Raw genomic sequence first — 23617 nt, forward strand, 5'->3', positions numbered from 1 at the left:
TCATATTCAACATGCTAATATAATTAATTACATTCATTAATTCACCACAAATAATCCATACTTCACAAATCAATCACCAACATCAATCCAATCAACAATTCCAATCAATATTTATCATGATAATACCTTGGAATTAATTAATCAAAGCCTAACATGCTTCTATATATTCAAATATTTACCAAGTACACGAACATACCTCGAAAATGCTACTAGAATAGTCATACTACCTAGAACACTTCCCAGATAAAGTCTCCTACATAAAGGGACAATAAAACTATATCAATTACCCTTGTATACACAATTTCCAGCAACTTAAACTCACTTTAAACAACTTATAATAATTTGAAAATTATTTTAAAATCCCTAATTAGTCCCTCTTTTAATGACTAATTAGACCCTTTAATTAAAATCACAATACCACTACTATAAATAAAATTACAGCAATATTCGTTGATTAAAATCCCATTAAAAACTCATCAAAACTTTATCTTTATACTTGGTTAATACTTAAAATCAATGGGTATATAAAGCCCCAAATTAATTTATACAAGAACCCTAAAAAAATCACATCTTTAATAATTAAAAACCCTAACTTTGTAATCTTTGCAAAATCTGAAGATTAATCCATACTAAAGTATGAAATTATGATTTTAATTCACTAAATCATGATTTGATATTAGTTAAATATATTTTGAACAATTAAAATCATACCCATAATTAAAAATCATCAAACTAATCAAAATAAAAAGAGAAGAGAGAAGAGAAAGGTTATTGGCGTGGTGGGTGGTCGACGGCTGGGTTGGTCGACCACCGGCGAAAGTAGCGGTAGGTGGCGACAGTAGGTGGAATGGCGATAGCTGACTCACGTGGACAGCAAGTGGGATTAAAATCCCACCCCCCCCCCCCCCCCCAAATCCCTCCGTGCATGTTCACGGCAAGTCAAACCCAAAAGAAAGAAAAGAACAAGGAAAAAAGGAAAAGAAAGGAAAAAGGAGAAGAGAAAAGAAAATAAGAAAAGGGAAAATAAATTTACCTCTTTGTCATCTTGTGTGGGCAAATTTTGGAGATTGAATGAGTATTTATAGTGTATAATAGATTTGGGTAGGTTTTGGGCTTTATAAAATTGTGGACTTGAATAATAAAATAGGTAGCCCAAATATAAAAATAGAATGATTGGATAATTAAGCGTGCCTATACCCTAGTGTAGGTAATTATACCTAAACCCCCCCCCCTCCACCAATTTACCTCCCTCTCAAATAAAGTCTTCCCCCAAAAAAATACAGATTATATATTTTACCATTGTTATCTTTTAAAAAGTTTCATTCTATTATTTCTCTCTCTAAAAACCATCATCCTTTATTTTCTCTCTCCAAAAAAATTCATCATATCAATTTTCTCTCCCCAAAAATGTTCATTCTTAGTTTTCTCTCCCTAAAAACCTTCATATTTTTCATCATAGAAGTTTCATCATCATCTATTTATGTCACTTCTTATGGGAGCTTCATTATTAACGCAAACCATTGATGAGCTACTAATTTCTCTCTCCTTTTTTTTCATTTCAATGGTTTGATATAATTTTTAAATATTGATTTGATTACTCTAAATTTTTTCCTCAAATCGATTGTCAAATCATAGGGAAAAAAAAATTAATATGTTGGTTAAATTATATCAATATTTAATGTACTCTTGTGTTGAATTAGTTTTGGTATTGTTATTATATTATATAAGTAGTAAACATAAATAATTGAATACAGAGTGTTGTTCTCCTAATTTTCTGGATAGTTTGATCTATTTCGTCATATTATTGAGATGTAATTTTTTTTTTTTTTTTGGTTTATTGAGATGTAAATTTAGTTTAGTGTGGAAAATAATTGTTGAAGAATGTTCACTTTTGCTATTATAGATGTTCATTAGCGTATTAGTAAATAATCATTCACATATTAATATACGAGCATTAGATTTATGATATATGTTCATATTATTGTCATCTTCATCAAATTTTTTCTCTGAATTAAATATTTTGAGTAAGATTTTGTGACTTCTTATAATTTTTTGTGAAAGTAAGTGATACTTATAATTGTAGTTGAATTATGTTATTGTTTGATGTTCTCTAATTTTGTGTTAAGGTGTAATTTTATATTATTAATTGTTAGTCTAGAATTTTAAAAACTGTGTACAATTTGTTCTAGTTTTTATGTTGTTATGACTAATAATGGAAATGTTTTTTTATATCATCCATTCACATATTGATAAATGCTTATTATGATCTGTATATACATTCATTCATATATCAATTTATGACCCTTCAAATTTTGATAAATGTTCATTTGGATTATTATATATGTATATTCTGAAAGGAATTGTGTCCTTCAAACAAGTGTATTATTCCAATAGAGGGTTCGGAGCTATTAGAAAGATAATAATTTAGTTAGTTCAAGTGATCGTAATGCCTAGGTGGAGGCCGCTTTTGATTAGTAATATTAATGCATAATTAATATTACAGCTTAATCTTGACTAAACCCTTCGGGTCACACCCAAGCAATTAACGATCCGACATGACGAATTAATCCGGAAGGAATTAATGAGTCGCTCGATTAATATGAATTTAGACATCGGAAATCGAGCTAGGAGCGTCGAGACCGAGCGTCGCATGTCGAGTTAAATTATAGGAATTAATGAGACATAACAAATAAGTCAAACAACAAATAATAAAATCAAAATGCGTAGCTCTAGACTCATATCGGCCTAGCCGTACAAGGGCTAGGCTAGCGCGTGCTATCGCAAGCACTAGCCGGAAGCCGCCGGCATGGGCGAGCTGGGCGCGTTAGTCGATTGCGGTGTGTGCTGGCTGGCTGAAGCCAAGCAGCGCACAACAGCCTTGCAGGCTGGCGGTGGTTGCTGGATGGCCGAGGCCTAGCAGCGCATAACCCATGTGGCTTGCGTGTGGGTGCAAGGCCCAACCATGTCAAAAGGGGCCTTGACCGGTTATTTCCTTGGTGAACAAGGAGGTTGACTGGTCATGTCCTCTTATGATTGGTATGTTTGGTGGCTTGGGGATCAAGGAGACCATGTGGTCCTCCTTGTGGTCCTCTCCTATGTGTGTGCCAAGTGTTGTTTGATTATTTGTGTTGCTATTTAATTTAATTTAGAATCAAATTAATTACTTATTTTTCTCACACTATCATTTCTCCCACATGGAAAGATGATGGAAAATTTGGAGAGTCTTTGCCTATAAATACCAACCTTAGGAGTTGGGATTATTCACTTGAGTAAGAGCTCAATTAGGCATCTCCACTTAAGAGAAAACCTATAAACTCATTAATTACTCGGGTAGTCTTTTTGGTCAGACTTGGCTAACCTCCAAGTAGTAGACCGGTCGGGTCGCGTTGTGGGTGGACTTCGTCGGAGGTCCTCGCCTTTTGTGAGGCTTGGCTTTCTCAAGTAAGAGCTCCATCCGGTTGAGCGAAGAACGCTACAAGGGGAATTTAGTCTTTTCTCTAATCTTGTTATTTATGCATTTTGTTATATTAATTGTGAGTTTGTTCTTGGGCTCGGGTTTTATTTTCTGCGGTGATTCGGACTCATCGAAACCCAACATATTTTCATATTGAAAAATTGTCACTTAGATTTAAACGCACGTTCATTTCATTCACATATTTAGAAATGCTCATGAGTCTCATTTGGATATTGATACTACATATATGTAAATTATTTATTGGTAGATGTTTATTCGAATATTAATACATAAATTATTCATCCTTGCTTGGATATATGTATAGTCACATATTTATATAATGTTCATTTGTAAAACTCATAAGGAAATATGAATTATTTGCCACTGAAAATTTAATATAGAGTATAATTATGCATATTTTCTGAATTAGTTGAGGTTTTGTAGAATTATTGAGATTTGAATTAGTTTTTAGTGAAAATGACTTTTGGATAAATGTTCATTTTCCTTTTAATATATGTTCATTATAGTATATAATCATTCACATTCTTACCTTAGATCATATCAATTAGGGTCCAGCCTTGAGAGAAGACTACCCTAATTTACAAAGATGTTCATTTGGATATGTGTATATTCACACATATATTAATGTATGTTCATTCACATATTAGAAAATGTTCAAAAATAAATCACATATTGTTCATTCATCGTAGAAAATGTACTATTTTATTACTTTACAATGTGTTTATTTTCGAATTTGTTATTGTTATTCATTAGTACATGTTCAATTTTAAATCCTTAGATTTCACATACTTTGTTTAAAATGTGTTCATGGTTGTAATTATTTTTATTTTTATTTTTTTAAAAAATAAGATATCTTATTGTACAGGATTTCAAGTAAGGAAGTTGAAGGCGACAAATATATATTGTACTCATTGGATTATATTTTTCATGGAAAACACACTAATATCATATGAATAGAGGTGAAATAAGGAGAATATATCTATATAGACACTTTATTATACCAAATGTAACAATAAATTTGTTCATTAAACAAGACACATGTATATTTAGGATCTAATGGTTCACTTTCATGTTTATGAAACCATTACTTGAAATAGAATAGAAATGTGTTATTATTATAATTAGATTAAATTTATTTTATATTGAAAATTATTTCTTAACAACGTTTAATTTAAATAAATCAATTTCTTAGATGTATGTACTTGCATACATCTTATTATACTTGTATTACTTACACAGTTACACATAACTCTTCAAATGAACATTTGATGATACAAAAATGAACATTTGTTGAAACATAAATAAACAAAAATGAATGTTTGATGATATAATACTTCTTAATTATAATAAAAATGATTTGAGTTCAGTAACCCTTATAAATAAACTTGTCCTCAATTTTTATAGAAAATTCTAAAAATACAATTCAGAAAATATACGAAGTATTAATTAGAACAAAAAACGCCTTTCTAAAAAATGAACATTTAATAATATAAAAATGAACATTTATCAATACATAAATGAACATGTTATAAAAATTTACAGGAAATTCATAAATGAAAAGGGGAGGACGGGACACTCACGGAGGGTGTTTGGGGGGGGGGGGGGGGTGCAGGCAGTGTTCCCTACCCCGGGGTGTAGGTAAAAAATTGTAATGATTGAGTTTATTATGAAGATGGCTACATTCGGATTGAATAAATATCGACCCAAAAATTAAACCTTGTATTATTTAAATCCCATGATTAAGATAATTTGACCCTAAATATATTTTATAGATAACTAAATAATTTATAAAATACATTTAAAATAAGGAGTATTTCAACTCTGGTAGGTAATTTCTGTTGTTTATAAAAGAAGTACTGTATATACACTAAAATACATCACCAACTAAAAATAAATAGAGTTTTAGTGATATATAAATACGTAGTACAATAAGATAAGAGAGAAGTTTGATTAATAAAATAAACCCTAAAATAATATGATATCAATTATCAAGTACTACAAAGTACACTCCCTCCATATTTTATTAGTTGCTACACTTTTCTTTTGCAGCCGTATTTTATTACTTGCTCCATTTCCTTTTTTCAGAAATCTTCTACAATATTTTACTCCCTCCATTTTTAAATATTTGCTCCACTTTCTATTTTCGGCTGTTTTTAATACTTGTGTTCATTTTCTTATTTGGAAAGCTTTTACAATATTTAATTCATTTTTCTCAACTAGTGGACCCAACATAAATCATATTTTATTAACTTCATATTCTTTCTTATCCAATTCTCTCAACTACTTTTGCTTTTTACAATTTTATTCTTTCATCTACCCCACTACCTCCATATTTTATTACTTACTCTAATTTCACCTAAACTTCTGCGAATGAAGAAATGGAGCAAGTATTTAAAAACGGAGGGAGTACTAATTGGTAGGAAATAGATATATCCCCAGGCCGGCTATCCATCACATGTCCGTATGAAATAGATATATCCCGAGGCCGGCTGTCCATCACCTATTCATATGAATAAGGAGCACAATGAATCGTTCATGCCTCTAATGTAGATATTAACACCAATGACAACACATAAGAAAAGTAGAAAACCCAACTCTCAACTACAAGTAAACAGGAAAAAGCTCCATGCCTAAACTAAGTCAACATCTAAGGAGAAATCTTTTCCCTAGCTCAAAGACTCTACAACTGAAGACTGAACTCCACATGCACACCCTAACAAGATAATTACATAGCCTATGTAGATGTAACCATAGTCAAAACCTCACATTAAACATAAAACAACAAAATGGCAACAGCTAGCCATATCCACAAAGAAGCACATAATATTGCATAAATCACAACATTTAAATGCTCAACATGAACCACAAAACAGTACTAAAGGCCACAATTTTCTACTACAGCAACAGACTACGAAAATATGAACCAACATGCTGCATGCAAAGGATCATGAAATTAAAAAGATTACGGTAATACTTACAGAAGCACTTTTTTCCCGAAAGATGAAACAATTGAAGCTGTTTTAAAAAAAGTAACATACAATATAACGTTAGTGTTCACAAGCTGCATGTAAAATAAATCCACACTCCACATAACAGACCACCAAACCAAAACAGTAGCACATTCAAAAAGCATGTTTTTATTGTGTAGCAAGTTCAGACAGTGTAACCAATACTCAGCAAGTTTACCCAACAGCAAAGGAAAAGAAAGCCACAGTACTTCACCAACAAACAAAGGTAACATAACTTGCACACAAAGGCAGCAGAAGACATATTCGCTATATCCATCTATGTAATCCAATTAAAGTAATGAAAGTGTGGACAATGAGCTCGTGTAATAAAGAAGTTTGATAATTATAATGTTTAATTTTGTAGGCGTCGTTTGAAGTGCGCCTACGTTAAGTATGTATGAATATGCTTGACCCTCATAGGAAGTGAGAATTGACATATATGATTTAGGACAAGGAAAGTAGTGAGCCGCCAACAAGTTTTTAAGGAACTTGTAAACCGTTCACGGACCATAAAAGGCAACACGATAACAGACAACGATAGGCAACAACGATTGTGACGAGGGATAAACCTAGGTCGTTGGAAACTAGATTCCTGGTCAAAACAAAATTTGTAAAACTAAATCCAACCCTAGGTATAAGGGCAAGTCCAAGTCGAACCCAAAGGAATGCAGTTTCGCTAAAGTCAAGGCTAAGATATTCCGAAAACTTAAAGAGAATGCGTTGGTCTATGCTAACAAAATCAAACCAATTAACAAATGAAAATAAATTATCAAAACACTAGGGAATTTAGGATCCACATGCATTAATGATAAACTTGCTAATTCGAGGGAAACCAATTAATTAAGCAATGTGAGGGAAAACGAAATATGCAATCAAAATCACTCAAGAAGCTATTTCCTAGGGTCAAGCTAGATGTCTCTACAAATGACTTTAAAAGAAAATTGCAAATCAAGATCAATCGATAATAATTGCATCCAAATCAATTGTTCGTGTCATTAAAAGCTATTATGTAATCTAGCATGATCATCAAGGTTAACTACTCCTCTTCAAATCAAACACATGCACAAATTTCATTAACCAATCTAATAATGTCATCAAATCAATCAAAAACCCCAAATTAGCTATAGATTATCACCAATACATGCTTCACCACATTCCCTAGCAAAGGAATTACTCACTACTTATGGTAAAATTGAAAAGCATAACAAAAGTAATCATCAATCTCATCATCAACATTATAATCCAAATATCAACAACCAAAATCAAGCTAAACAATAGAAATTCAACAATATATCAAAATCAAACATAAAATTGCATTGAAAAGTAAAGGATTCTTACAAAACTTTGATCAATAAAAAGAGGAATGAAGATCTCAATATCACAATCATCAAACATCAAGTTTCTCTCTCTAAAATCTAAGAACAATATCACAAAATTAAGAGCTTCTTTCTCTAAAAACCAATTCTAATTCTATTTTATGATGAATTCTCTTTCTAAAAATAAAGGAAATCTATATATAGTAAAACTAACTAGGGGGAAGTTAATTAGACGTCAAAAAGAGACCTCAAAAGGCGCAGCCTCTCACTCCTTAGCGCGGCCGCAACAAAATGGGTACGGAGACAAGGGGGAGGGGAAAGGCGCGGCCGCGCCATGGGAGCTGGGGATTTCCTATGGTGCGCTCGAAGATGATCCCGTAAGCTCCGGATAATGCATGATGATAATGGCAGTTTCTAGGAGCTATCTTGGTGGGTTCAACACCGCCTTTTCATGCCCACGCGGCATGAGTGTGCATCCTTGAAGACTTGACTCTTACACGCCTTTGCTTTTGGGCTTCAATAGGAAGGACCGGGACACATCTTTGGCTTGAAAACCCCGAGAGAATTCCATTGAGCCTCTCAAACATCGCCAACTTCCTAGAATAAAAGAAAAACGAACAAGTAAAAAGGAAAATGCAAAATAAACTAGGAAAAGCAAGAAATTAAGAAAGCAACTAAAGAAAATGCAAAGAAGAGAAAATATAAGTAAAGCTAAAGAAAAAGAGGTAAAAGAGATGTAAAAACAATGGAAAATCATCCTAAAAGAAGCTAAATGAGTGCCATAACGACATCTTGACTGAGGCACACCGCTCTATAGGCTTGACCCACATCTCCCTCCACCGACTTGTGACTCAACCACAAAGGTCAAAAGGTCTTGAGAAGGGTTGTAATGTAAGGGCAAGAAGGGTGAGGGTAGGCTAAAAATTTGAAATTTGGTGGTATACCTAAATTGTGAAGCAAAGGGTGATCAATCCTCAACACCATAATCAAGCAATCACCAAACAAAAACACCAACACCCCCAAGCTTATTCAAAGCCAAAATCACAAACATATATACAAAAAGCGTAAGAACGCTTCCCCCCAAGCCAAAATGAAGCATTGTCCTCAATGCTTAGGGAGAAACCCACTCACATTAAAATATTTTTGAACTTTTTCATCTTTCAATTTTTATTACTTTTGCCAAAGCTTTTTGAATTTTCTTTGCTTTTTCTCATTTTTCTTTTTTTCAATTTTTTCATTTTTTCACTTTATTTCATTGTCCTCGCCTCTTTTAACTATGGACGGCTTTTTAAACTTTGCATTTTGCCTTTTATTCACAAGATATATACAATACAAAACTTGCAATCATTATAAAAACCAATATACAACTCATCCACCATATACTCCAATAATGATCAATTGCTTTACAAAAACCAATAATGGAAACAAGAATGAAACAAAAGGCTCAAAATCTATAGATATGGCTCGAAAAGAAGGTTTATGGCTCAAATGGTTAGCAAGTAGGCAAATGAAAACCCAAAATAAAGAAATAGAATACTATCCTAGAAAAGGAAAAATCATCACCCCGAAAAGATGTCTTTGTCCTTCCTAAATGGCTCGGTCGCGATCTCGAGAGATGAAAGTCAAATTCTAGATAAAGAATACAATAGTCAAGGATCCATGTGCCGCTCATGCAAAATATGTAGAAGGCTTGAAAAGAATAAAACCTCACATGGTTGTAGACAAAACTTACTATTAGATTCATATTCACCAAAAGGGAGCAATTGCAATTTTTTAAAAAACAAATAGAATCTGGCTTCAAGGTCCCAAAAGTTCTAAAGACACTACCTTAGCATACTCTATCCTAGAATCAACCAAAGATACTCTCAAACCGTGCATACCAATACCACATAGGAAACCATTCATTCAAAAGCAAAAGTTCGGATGATATTATGTCCATAACAAAAGCATAACATGAAAAGAAAACTAAAAGAAAGCCTCAAAATCATATTTTTGGATTTTTGCATTTTTTAAAAGAATAAAGTGAAAAAGAAAAGTAAAAAAGAGAAGAAAAGGAAAAGAAAGGAAAAGATAAGTGCAAAGATGCATGCATATCATATAAATCTCAATCGACAAACAAGTGGTCATTCGACAACATCACCAATGACCCCAAACACCCTTGGTGTTACAAAGCAAACATCCTCAAACCATTCAACTCTTCCTAAACTAATTCTATTTTATGCAAAAAATGAGAGAAAATAAAGAAAAGAGGGAAATAAGAAAGATCTCACCGGGAATCCAGGCTAAGCAAAGAAAAGCGTGGTAAAGAAAATACCATCTCCATGAAACTCCACAAGCATAGCAAGAATTTGCAAAACCGAGTGAGAATGAAAAAGATAAAATGAACTATATATAAAAAAAAAGGGTTAGTAACTTCAAAACAAAAGAAAAAGAAAACAAAATCAAAAATGAAAAACAAAGAAACAAAATCAAACTAATCCATCAAATCAAATCAAAACAAACCAATCAAACTAACAAAATCAACTATACACCTAAAATAACAAAAAAAAACTATACACCTAAGCAAAAATCATTTGGATTAGAGGGATTTGGATTCAAGGGTTTTGGATTTTTGGGATTTGGATTAGTGGGAGCAAAAATCACCATCACAACATGGAAAAACAATCATCATCAAAATCAATCAACAAAAGATTTTCAGCAAGAAATAACATGAGATGATCATGGAAACAACAACAACTCTCAACAACATCAATAATGATTAAGATAAGCAATCATACACCATCAAGACAAGAAAATCAAGGACATCCAACAACAACAAAAATCATCGAGACTCTTCATTAGAGTAGTGTCCCCCCAAGCTAAACAAAAATACATCTCAACATCCCATCAATACAAAACAAAGATCACATGATAAAGGGATGGAGGTAAAAGCACAAAGAAGGGGGAACTAGTTACCACTAGGCACGGCATTATCATTGCCATCATCCCTATCGTATGAGAAGCCGAATGGGGGACCATAAGGATCCCATCCCCCGGTATAGCCTGGTGGCCAACCATAATGGCCCCGAAAGTTATCAAGGAAGTATATTGCTCAGGCAACTCTAGAGGTAATGGATGAGTGGGATCGACATAGGGGTAGTTTGGATCACCCCTATAATCGCTCCCACCGGGCACACGGTAATCATAGTTACCGTGATCATCCGGGAATGACCTAGTCTCGGTGTTGGACCCTTGAGGTCCTTACCAATATAGGTAGGTAGCCCTCCTATCTTCTCCCCAAGAAGGTACTGGACCAAGTTGAGGAGGAAAGTACGGGTAGTTAACCGGGGGAGTGATCTCCCCACGGTTAACACTCGCATCATATAGTTGTTGTTTTTGGAGAAACATACCTTATTGCATTTCGGTGATGCCTCTCATTTGGCTGTAGATGGCCTCGAAATCTTGGTCATACATCCCATCCATGCGGACTTTCATGCCCGCCATTTGGGCACTTAACGCCTCCATGTCGAGGTTGGCAAATTGATGTCGTCTAGGTTGAGGTTGAGGCACTTCTTGCTCTTGTTGTTGTTGTTGTTGTTGTTGTTGATGATGATGTTGTTGATGATGATTCCTCTGAATTAGTTACTCTTAATTGAGCACATCTTCCACGTCTTCATCCTCCCCGGGGATGCGGTTACTCACGGGCACAAACCAAATATTAGGGGCATGTTGGTGAAGGGAGGTCAAGGAGGAGTTCGGAAGATAGCATCGATGAGAGTTCCTCACAAGCCAATCAAACACCTCATCATCATCACTCCTTGCTATGAACTGTACTTGCTTGAGTTGATCGATGTCGAGGTAAAGGGTGTCAAGATCCTCCACCGGAGTGCACGAAAGAAGATACCTCCCATAACCAAGCTTAGTAGCCAACCTTGTGACCATACTACCACAAGGGATGTCTCCCGACCTACTGCCCTTCATGTCTACACAATTCCCCAAAAATATTCGCCCGAAGTTCAACCTCCCCCGAAACTCATCCCTAGTTGCCATCCATAGAACTCACAACTCAGCTAACGATATCTTGCCCAAATCTTGCTTAGGGAATACCGAGTACCCCAATGACAGATGAAGCACTCTTAAACATGGCTGGAATATGTCACTTGCAAGGGAATAGCGAGCGGTGAAATCATTCTTCCATGAGATTGCTTTGATGAGTGACATTTATGGCACTCATTTGGTCCCTTTTTGGATGAATTCTATTTCATTTTATCACTCTTTTCTTTAGTTTTCCTTAGTTTTATTCTTGTTTTCTTCATTTTTATGCTTTTTGTAGTTAGTTTCTCTATTTTATGCATTTTCTGGTTAACTTGTTATTTTTCTATTTTACTTGCTTTTTATCATTTGTTTGTAGGTGGTGATTGATTGTCCAAGAATTCCCGAGCTTCCTCTCTATGATCTTTCATTGTTTTCATGCCTAAAGCTTGTGCAAGAAGTTTCAAGTCTAAGGTGGATCCAAGGGGCATGCTTCAAGGCCTTGTATATGCCTTTCTCATGGCTTATACTCTTCAAGAAATTCAAGAAAGTTTCTGCCTACCTTGTCTTCCATCATCATCATCTAGGATGTGTGCACCACTTGAGCTAGGACAAAGAGAAGAAGGGGGAAAGACCCAGCTAGGTGCGGGCGCACCCAGGGAGTGTGCGGCCGCACATTGGTCGGGTGCGGCCGCACACCTGGTGCGAGCGGGCGCACCAATCTGGGTGTGTTCCCGTGCGCGCCACTCTCTCTCCTCCAAGCGCCAGCACCGACGTGGGTCTATTTTTGGGCGTCAATACCGACCTCCTCTTTGTATATATAGTTATTTTCTTTCTATTTTTAAAAAAAGAGTTTTTTTTGGGGAGAGAGAGATTGGATTTTCATATAGTTAGTTTTTAATTAGAATTTTAGAGAGAGAAACTCAAGGATTGAGGAGAGAGAAACTCATGGTTTTTGGTGATTGTTCAAGAATTCTTCATTGTAATTGATCTTTAGATCAAAGTTTTGTAAGGATCTTCTTCTTGATTTCAATACAAGTTTGATTCTAGTTGATTTCATTTGTTTTCCATGTTATTGTTGATTGATTGAAGTTTGTTTGATGATTGATTGATGATTGATTTTTTGATTGATTGTTGATTTGATCTTTGATTTCAATTATGTTGATCATGAAATTGATGATTAGTGTAGTTTTGATCTTGATTTCCATGGCTAGTGAGTAGTTTTCTAGCTAGGGAAATGGTGAAGCATGTTTGAGTGATGGATTAGAGTAATTTGGGGATCATTGATGGAGTTGATGATATGATTAAATTTGGTTGATAATTCATGTGCATGTGTGTGATTGATTGAAGTTTGGCCATCTTTGATTATTGCACTAGATTGCATTGTGAGCTTGCTATGATACGGACCATTGATTAGTAACTTGCAATTTCACGATTGAGGTGCTTTGTGACGTTCCCTAGGTAGTGTTTAGCGTAGTCGACGCTAGTTAGACCTCTAGGTGAACTAACTTGGTATGCTCTTTTGGATACATGATTGATCTTCCTTCATATCACTTGACTTAGTCGGTTTGACCTCCCAAATTACCATTTTCCATAACAATTACATGTGGATCCATTGCCCTAGTGTCTTTTAGATTGATTTCATACAAGTTCTTGCATCATTTAGCTCTAGCTCTAGTTTCCTTCATAAACCCCTTTATTTGACTTCGGAATAGCTTGACTTAGGTATTGTGCATTCGACCTCCATTCCCTTGGGTTCGACCTTGACTTACCACTACACTTAATAGGGGTTTGTTGAGTTACAAATTTTGTTTGATTGGGTGGGGTGGTAGCCCAACGACCTACCGTTCTTCATCCCATCAAAATGGCGTCGTTGCCGGGGAATGGTGCTTTGAGTGCATGTTGTTGTTGAGTCTATTTCACTTTAATTGCAAAATACAAAAAGATTTTACACTTTAGGCTACACTTGTAGCCGTGCTACTTATATTTTCTTTGAGTTTTGTATGCATAGGTCCCGAGATCGTTCATTTGTTCCCTTTGATCCGGAGATTGAAAGAACTCTCTCAAGGAGGAGAGTAGCAAACAAGACATTGGATTATAGTTCCTCAAGCGAAGAAGAGATTGAACAAGAGCAAGTCATGGGAGAACAACCAAGAGTTGCCTTGAAAGAATTGGGAGTGCCTGGTGCATATAGGTTCAAGAGCGGCAAAGCTCCACCTACAACACCGGCAAACGATTTTGAAATTAGGCCGGCAATGATCACCCTAATTGAGAGGAGACAATATAGTGGGGCAAAGAACAAGAGCCCATTGAACCATCTTAAGGAGTTTGAAAAATATTGTAACACAATCAAGGGTAATGGAGTGTCTCAAGAATTTATCTGCCTTAAGTTGTTCCCTTTCTCCCTCATAGGAAGGTCTTTGGAATGGCTAGACAAAGAGGTGAAGCCAATTCATTGAGAACGTGGGATGATGTCACTAAAGCTTTCTTGTCCCGTTTCTATCCTCAAAAGAAAACGGCGGAGGCAAGGGCTTTAATTCAAGGGTTCAAGCAAAAGCCAAATGAGAGTCTTTATGAAGCATGGGAAAGATTCAAGGAGTACCAAAGAGAATGTCCTCACCACGGAATTCCAACATATCAATTGATCCAAATCTTCTATGGTGGTTTGAGTCCTCAAGGCAAGGCATGTCTTGATGGAGGGGCCGAAGAAAAAGGCCCGTGACTCGAAGAAATCAAGAAAAAGAAAGAAATTGAGAAAAGAGAAGGAAGAATTTGAAAAGAATTTTGTGAAGGTTTCATTAAGCAACGATGAGAAGTTGCTCAAAATTGAAGAAGATTTTGCTCCATCAACTACCTTGAAGAAGGTGGTGTTCTTTGACCCTCCATGATTTGGAGGAAGGGTCGAGCTTAGGACCTTAAGCAAGCGCTTCCCGAGAGGCAACCCGGAGTTTCTAACTTTTCCTTTTGATTTTTGAATTTTCTTATTTTTGGTTTCTTTTATTACTTTGTCTTTTCTTTTACTTTTCTACTTGATTGGATTTTTAGGATGACTTTTGCGGGATTGGAATTCTACCAGAATGCATGGTGAATGGAAGGTGTTCGTGGCACAAACTATATTTTGTTCGATTCTAATCGAAATATGAGGAAAAAAGGGTAAGAATTTTAGAGAGGTAAGATAGGAAATCCATGTTTTAAAAGTTGGAGGAATTTGATACTTAGTGAATTTTTGTGGTGAGCACATGAATTTTCAACTTTGAGGTCTTTGAAAATGATTTTAGCTACTGCCTATGTTGTTCCTCATCACCATCATGATTCATGTGCGCACCCAAATAGGCAGTAAGTATCAAAAATATGAGAAAAAGGAAGATTTGGAGACGCACAGGGGTGTGCGGCCGCACACAAGGCTTGTGCGGGCGCACAGCCTGCGTGTGCGGGCGCACACCAGTTTTGTGCGGCCGCACATAGCTGGACGTGCAATAAATCTTCTTCCTCCTCCTTCTTCCCTTCATTTCATCACTTCCCCTTATCTTCCTCACGCATAACCCTCCTCCAAACCCTCTTGTGCGCACCTCTAACCCCCTTTTTCACCATCAAAAATCTCTCAAATCCTCACTAAAATCACTCCATTTTCACTCAAAATCACTCACAAACCTTCCTACACTCAAAATTCCTCACAAATTGACCCAAATTTCACTCACTCTCTCTCCTACTCTTGTTGGCCGAAAATTGGGGCTTTTGTAAGGAGTCGAAATTGCTTGCTCTAAGTTAGTTAATCTTGCTTCTTTTATGGTATAATCACTAATCCTTGCTTTAATTTTGCCAAATATATCATAATTTTGCATAGATTGAAAAATTGTATGAGCATGAATAGTGTAGTATTGGTTTTGTGATTTTTGATGCTTGATCTTGATATTGGTTGTGATTTGGTGATGTTTATTGATTGATTTTGCATAACATTGTATTGTTTGTTGATTTTGTAGTGATTCTCATCATTTTTGGTTGATATCTTGTGAGTTGGATTTTTGGAATATGGGTAGTTTGTTGTGATTGTTGGTATTGGTCTTGTGGTTGTTCTTGAATTGTTGAAAGGAGTTTTTCTTGGATTATTGGTGTTGTTGATTAGTTTGGAATTGATTTTGATTGAAAGGAAGTGTGAAATTGGAGTTTGGTGATTTTGGTAGTAAGTGGTGAATTTGGGTGTGGTATTCTTGGTTCATTGGTTTTGCTCATTGTTCATTGTTGGTGACCTTTCTCAAACTCTCAAACATGTCTAAATACATAAAGAAACTCACCAAGAAAAGAAAACCGATGTTATCATCGATGAGCCTCGCCCAAGTACCTCCTCAAGGCCGAGTACATCTTCTAGGCCGAGTACTTCCAACCCCTCTTCCTCTCAAACACGACCTCCAACCTCTCTACCCAAAAAGAAAAATTTCACCGACAAACAAAAGACCTTCTACCAACAGTTGAAGGAAGAGAGAACCCTCAAACAAACCCGCCATTATTTCCAACCTGACATGGTAAAATTGGGGATTGATGATGATGTGCGGTCGTTGCTCTTAAACCTTCGGTTGGGTTCTTTCATCACCGATGCCTATCGCACCTACAAGGAGCCTACATTGGAATTCTTGGCTACCTTGGAGCTTGTACCCGTAGGAGGGGTATATCGGGTGCGATTCCAATTGTTCAACCATATCTTCGATCATTCCTTGGAAGAGTTCAACGCGGCATTGGACTTTGATCCCCATGGGGATATTTTGAACGTTGAACCCTATATCTTCCCGGAGTACGATCACAACTCATGGTGGGAAGACATCTCGGGTGGTAACGAGTTTATCACCAACAGGGCTAAGATTTCATCGGTGTACCAACCTTGCCTTAGGGTTGTGCATCGTCTTTTGGGCTATGTGGTGTTCCCTAAACAAGAGTTGGGGAAATTGAGCAAGATGGAGCTCAAGGTCTTGTGGTTGTCTACTCGCCCGGAGTATGTAGGCCGGTTGAACTTGGGGTATATCTTTGCCCAATATTGTGTGGACCTTCGTGGCCGGAGTTTGGGAGAGATCCCATGCGGGGGCATGGTGACTAGGCTCTTGACTCACCTTCGCCTTGATGCATATCTCCCATTTTGTAAGGAGATTGGGGATAGCACCTCCCTCTACCTTGACATGCAACAATTGGGTCAAATCCAATTCATCTCCAAGGGCTATAGTGAAGGGAGATATGAATGGCTAAGGGGCAATGAGCATTGGTGCTATTTGCCTAACCCCGGCTTGACTTCTTTGGCCCGGATCGCCAACAATGTGTGGCATGTCCCCAAGTCCTTTCGGTGTCCTAACTTCGACTCCGATGAGGATGAGGAAGATGATGAAGAAGAAGAACAACAACAACAACAATTTCCACAACAACAAGCTCCTCAAGAACAAGAACTAGGGCAACATGCTTATGCCAATGCCGATTTGAGGGCTCTTAGTGAGCAAATGAGTGGATTGAAAATCCACGTGGATGGCATGTATGATCAAGACTTTGGGGCTTTCTATGAACAACTAAGAGGTATTCAAGAAATGCAACAAGGTATGTTTGCTCAACAACAACAAATTTATGATGCAGAAGTTAACCGTGGAAACATTACTCCCCCGGTTAACTATCCGTATTTCCCGCCCCAACAAGGTCCTTTACCTTCGTATGGGCATCCATATTGGTCGGGGCCTTCCAACCCCGATACCGAGAGTCGCTACTATCCGGATGAGCACAGTAACTATGATTACAAGGCTCCGGGTGGTAGTGACTATAGGGGTGATCCTAACTACCCTCATGTCCATCCCAACCACCCCTTCGAACTCACTTTGCCAGATAACTTCACCCCTCTTGCTTCTTGGCAACAAGATCTTTTCAAGGGGCATTATGGGTGGCCCGAGGGTACACCGGAGGATGGGAGCCTTACCCTCATCCCTTCGATGACCCCGAGCGCAACAAGGACCCCAATGGGGCCGGGCCGAGTGGTAGTGGTGGTAGTGATGGTAGTAGTTATTAGTTCCCTTTTGCTTTTCGTGCTTTTTGCCTCCATCCCTTATATTTTTTATGCATGTTTTGTTTTGCTTGGGATGTTGAGATGTATTTTTATCTAGCTTGGGGTAACTAATAATTTGCTCGGTGACCAATTTTGTTGTTGTGTACATACCTTAGTTGTTTGCATGCTTATTTTTTATTCCTCTTGTTTGATTTCCTCATTTTCTTGATCTCTAGGCTACCTTCCTTGTAGCTAGCTTGCTTGCCCTATTTGTTTGGATGCTTGTTGTTTGTGATGATGCTTTGCTTATGATGTTGTTGTTGTTGATCCATAATATCCAAATCCCTTCAATCCAAAACCCTTTGATCCAAATCCCTTGAATCCAAATCTTGTAGTTTAGTGTAGTTCTTTAGTTAGTTTAGACTTTCTTGCTTTCTTAGTTTTATTTCTTTTATTCTTTCTATTCTTTGATTAGTTTAGCTTTTATTTCCTTTGGTTGTATATACTTTTTGTTTAGATTAGTTTCCTTTAATTTGTTGTTTTCTTTTCTTTGTTTTGAAGTTACTAACCATTTTCTTTGTTCATAGTTTTTTTTATTTCTTTTTCTCACTTGGTTCCTTAAAGAGCTTTTGGATATGGAATGCAACGAGGTGGTTTCTACTTGCTTCGTTTATTTTTGCTAAGCTTGGAAGCCCGGTGAGACCTTTTTTATTTTTCTTTTTATTTTCCTTGGTTGCATAGAATAGAATTAGTTTAGGGGAAGTTGAATGGTTCAAGGATGAATGCTTGTTAACACGTAATGTGTTTGGGATCGATGACGTTGATGTCGATCGATCACTTGTTTGTCGATTGGGATTTTTATGTGTTTAACTTGCTTTCTAGTCCATTGCATGCTATTTCTCCTATATTTCCTTTTCTATGTCTCCCTTTTCTTTTACTTTGTTTTCTTTTATTTTCCTTTTCTTTTACTTTCCTTTATTTTTCTTTTTATTTTTGATTTTGAGGCTTTATTTTTCATTTTTCTTATGAAATGAACTTTGTACATTGGTCTTATCTTTTGCATGATTTTCTTCCTAGGTTGTAAAGGTATGCACGGTTTGAGACTATGTTCGGTTGACTCTAGGATAGGTGTATGCTAGGGTAGTTGGTTTGAACTAGGAGGATCATGAAGCCGGATTCTACTTGTTTTTGGCATGTTGGTAGTTGCTCCCTATAGTCAATTTGACACCATTAGTGAGTTTTTGCCACATCCTTGTGAGGTTACTTTTTTTTCAAGCCTTCAACATTTCTTGTATGAGCGGCGTGGATCCTTGACTATGCAAACCTAATCTAATAAAGCTTGATGTATGATTTTCAAACTCGAGACCGAACTATCTAGGAAGGACAAAGGCACATTTTTCGGGGTGGTGTTTTTCATTTTTGTTATATTTTGTTATTTTCTTTATTTTTGGGTTTACATTTGCCTTCTTGCAACCATTTGAGCCTTATCCCTTCTTTTCAAGCCACATCTTTAGTTATTTGACCTTTTGTTTCATTTTCTTCTAATCTTGGTTTTTGTGAAGCAAATTGATCATTTGTGGTAGACTTTGTGGTGAATGAAGTTGGAATTTTGGTTTTTATGAATGCAAGTTTGTGATATCATTTTCTTTGTGAACAATGGCAAATATTTGTGAAAAAGCCGTCCTACTTCATAAAAGGCATGGACCAATAAGTTGCATATAGAAAAAGCCGTCCGAATTGAGTAAAAGGCAAGGACATTGCAAATTCATAACCAAAAAAAAAAAAAAAAAAACAAAAACAAAAAAATTGAAAAAATGATGAATTCAAAACTATTTTGATGTATTCTTTTCTCCTTCTAAGCATTAGGACAATGCTCATTTTAGCTTGGGGGAGAAGCGTGTACGCTTTTTGTATATATTTTTGTGAGTATAGCTTCAAGTAAGCTTGGGGGTGTTGTTTTTTGTTTGGTAATTTCTTGATTGTGGTGTTAAGGATTGATCACCCTTTTTCTTCACTTTTTAGGAAAATCACCAAATTTTAAATTTTAGCCTACCTTCACCCTTTATGCCTTACGTTACAACCTTTGGGAAAGACCTTTCGACCTAGATAGTTGAGTCACTATTCGGGGGAGGGCATCATGGGTCATTGCCTAAGGAAAGGGGATGCATAGTCAAGATTGTCGAGTGGCCTAAAAATAATTCTTTTTCCGGTTCCTTCGAGGAATCATTGGGACACTCACTAAGGGGAGATTTGAGACTAGTGGGGAGAACGCGGTAAGATTGTTTGGGATGAACGTGGATTGTGATGACTAGTTCCTATGCCTAGCATACCCTATGTTTCAATGAACCTTAGATATCTTGAAAAGTGCATACCTTAACTACTTGAGAAAGATTGTCATTCATTTGCATTATAGTCTTTATGTTGGTTCATTTCGCAAAGGTTTGTTTTCATTTTATTTTCCTTCCTTTTTATGGTTTGCCTCATTGATGTTTGGTGGAGAGTTATGGGTCAAACTCTTAGGATACCCTTACGAGACCTCACTCGTCCTCATAGGCGACTTTGGAGTTTAAAGGGCTTGTTGTAGCTAAAAGCAACCGTGATTCCTACGACAGTGAGTCTTAGTGTATATTCTTATCTTGAGTCTTTTTCTTTTTCTTTTTCAAATAAAATTTTCATCCTTTATCTTTCTTGCTTTGTTTTGCTCGAGGACGAGCAAAAGTTTAGCTTGGGGGAATTTGATGAGTGACATTTATGGCACTCATTTGGTCCCTTTTTAGATGAATTCTATTTCATTTTATCACTCTTTTCTTTAGTTTTCCTTAGTTTTATTCTTGTTTTCTTCATTTTTATGCTTTTTGTAGTTAGTTTCTCTATTTTATGCATTTTCTAGTTTACTTGTTATTTTTCTCTTTTACTTGCTTTTTATCATTTGTTTGTAGGTGGTGATTGATTGTCCAAGAATTCCCGAGCTTCCTCTCTATGATCTTTCATTGTTTTCATGCCTAAATCTTGTGCAAGAAGTTTCAAGTCTAAGGTGGATCCAAGGGGCATGCTTCAAGGCCTTGTATATGCCTTTCTCATGGCTTATACTCTTCAAGAAATTCAAGAAAGTTTCTTCCTACCTTGTCTTCCATCATCATCATCTAGGATGTGTGCACCACTTGAGCTAGGACAAAGAGAAGAAGGGGGAAAGACCCAGCTAGGTGCGGGCGCACCCAGGGAGTGTGCGGCCGCACATTGGTCGGGTGCGGCCGCACACCTGGTGCGAGCGGGCGCACCAATCTGGGTGTGTTCCCGTGCGCGCCACTCTCTCTCCTCCAAGCGCCCGCACCGACGTGGGTCTATTTTTGGGCGTCAATACCGACCTCCTCTTTGTATATATAGTTATTTTCTTTCTATTTTTAAAAAAAGAGTTTTTTTTGGGGAGAGAGAGATTGGATTTTCATATAGTTAGTTTTTAATTAGAATTTTAGAGAGAGAAACTCAAGGATTGAGGAGAGAGAAACTCATGGTTTTTGGTGATTGTTCAAGAATTCTTCATTGTAATTGATCTTTAGATCAAAGTTTTGTAAGGATCTTCTTCTTGATTTCAATACAAGTTTGATTCTAGTTGATTTCATTTGTTTTCCATGTTATTGTTGATTGATTGAAGTTTGTTTGATGATTGATTGATGATTGATTTTTTGATTGATTGTTGATTTGATCTTTGATTTCAATTATGTTGATCATGAAATTGATGATTAGTGTAGTTTTGATCTTGATTTCCATGGCTAGTGAGTAGTGTTCTAGCTAGGGAAATGGTGAAGCATGTTTGAGTGATGGATTAGAGTAATTTGGGGATCATTGATGGAGTTGATGATATGATTAAATTTGGTTGATAATTCATGTGCATGTGTGTGATTGATTGAAGTTTGGCCATCTTTGATTATTGCACTAGATTGCATTGGGAGCTTGCTATGATACGGACCATTGATTAGTAACTTGCAATTTCACGATTGAGGTGCTTTGTGACGTTCCCTAGGTAGTGTTTAGCGTAGTTGACGCTAGTTAGACCTCTAGGTGAACTAACTTGGTATGCTCTTTTGGATACATGATTGATCTTCCTTCATATCACTTGACTTAGTCGGTTTGACCTCCCAAATTACCATTTTCCATAACAATTACATGTGGATCCATTGCCCTAGTGTCTTTTAGATTGATTTCATACAAGTTCTTGCATCATTTAGCTCTAGCTCTAGTTTCCTTCATAAACCCCTTTATTTGACTTCGGAATAGCTTGACTTAGGCATTGTGCATTCGACCTCCATTCCCTTGGGTTCGACCTTGACTTACCACTACACTTAATAGGGGTTTGTTGAGTTACAAATTTTGTTTGATTGGGTGGGGTGGTAGCCCAACGACCTACCGTTCTTCATCCCATCAAAATGGCGTCGTTGCCGGGGAATGGTGCTTTGAGTGCATGTTGTTGTTGAGTCTATTTCACTTTATTTGCAAAATAAAAAAGATTTTACACTTTAGGCTACACTTGTAGCCGTGCTACTTAAATTTTCTTTGAGTTTTGTATGCATAGGTCCCGAGATCGTTCATTTGTTCCCTTTGATCCGAAGATTGAAAGAACTCTCTCAAGGAGGAGAGTAGCAAACAAGACATTGGATTATAGTTCCTCAAACGAAGAAGAGATTGAACAAGAGCAAGTCATGGGAGAACAACCAAGAGTTGCCTTGAAAGAATTGGGAGTGCCTGGTGCATATAGGTTCGAGAGCGGCAAAGCTCCACCTACAACACCGGCAAACGATTTTGAAATTAGGCCGGCAATGATCACCCTAATTGAGAGGAGACAATATAGTGGGGCAAAGAACGAGAGCCCATTGAACCATCTTAAGGAGTTTGAAAAATATTGTAACACAATCAAGGGTAATGGAGTGTCTCAAGAATTTATCCGCCTTAAGTTGTTCCCTTTCTCCCTCATAGGAAGGTCTTTGGAATGGCTAGACAAAGAGGTGAAGTCAATTCATTGAGAACGTGGGATGATGTCACTAAAGCTTTCTTGTCCCGTTTCTATCCTCAAAAGAAAACGGCGGAGGCAAGGGATTTAATTCAAGGGTTCAAGCAAAAGCCAAATGAGAGTCTTTATGAAGCATTGGAAAGATTCAAGGAGTACCAAAGAGAATGTCCTCACCACGGAATTCCAACATATCAATTGATCCAAATCTTTTATGGTGGTTTGAGTCCTCAAGGCAAGGCATGTCTTGATGGAGGGGTCGGTGGTCCAATCATGAACAAAACCGAAGAAGAGTTGACTTAGTCGGTTTGACCTCCCAAATTACCATTTTCCGTAACAATTACATGTGGATCCATTGCCCTAGTGTCTTTTAGATTGATTTCATACAAGTTCTTGCATCATTTAGCTCTAGCTCTAGTTTCCTTCATAAACCCCTTTATTTGACTTCGGAATAGCTTGACTTAGGCATTGTGCATTCGACCTCCATTCCCTTGGGTTCGACCTTGACTTACCACTACACTTAATAGGGGTTTGTTGAGTTACAAATTTTGTTTGATTGGGTGGGGTGGTAGCCCAACGACCTACTGTTCTTCATCCCATCATGCTTGCCACCAAGAATTTTGGGAATAACCCTCCAAGTAGTCATGCTCGGAGAAGAGAATATCCGCCCCCAGATTAAAGTCAAGAGCCACATTGTACTCGGCCAAAGACATGGTATGCACATGATTGAAAAGCTGGAAGGTGATTTCGAAGTCCTTATCACTAACCGGAGTAGAAGTCAAGGAGGCCAAAAACTCC

The 23617-nt window shown here is 36.9% G+C and overlaps 2 non-coding genes across 2 annotated transcripts; both read right to left on the reverse strand.

Moving 5' to 3' along the window:
* Positions 1-14332: 14332 nt before the first annotated feature.
* On the reverse strand, positions 14333-14438 carry LOC145590290 (small nucleolar RNA R71). Its single transcript, XR_014101926.1, has one exon. It is a non-coding gene; the product is annotated as a small nucleolar RNA R71 (small nucleolar RNA).
* Positions 14439-22898: 8460 nt separating this feature from the next.
* Positions 22899-23004, reverse strand: LOC145590293 (small nucleolar RNA R71). The gene has a single exon (XR_014101929.1). It is a non-coding gene; the product is annotated as a small nucleolar RNA R71 (small nucleolar RNA).
* Positions 23005-23617: the final 613 nt, after the last annotated feature.

The sequence above is a fragment of the Chenopodium album genome, chromosome 17, assembly GCF_948465745.1.
Source record: "Chenopodium album chromosome 17, dcCheAlbu1.1, whole genome shotgun sequence".
Lineage (NCBI taxonomy): Eukaryota > Viridiplantae > Streptophyta > Magnoliopsida > Caryophyllales > Amaranthaceae > Chenopodium > Chenopodium album.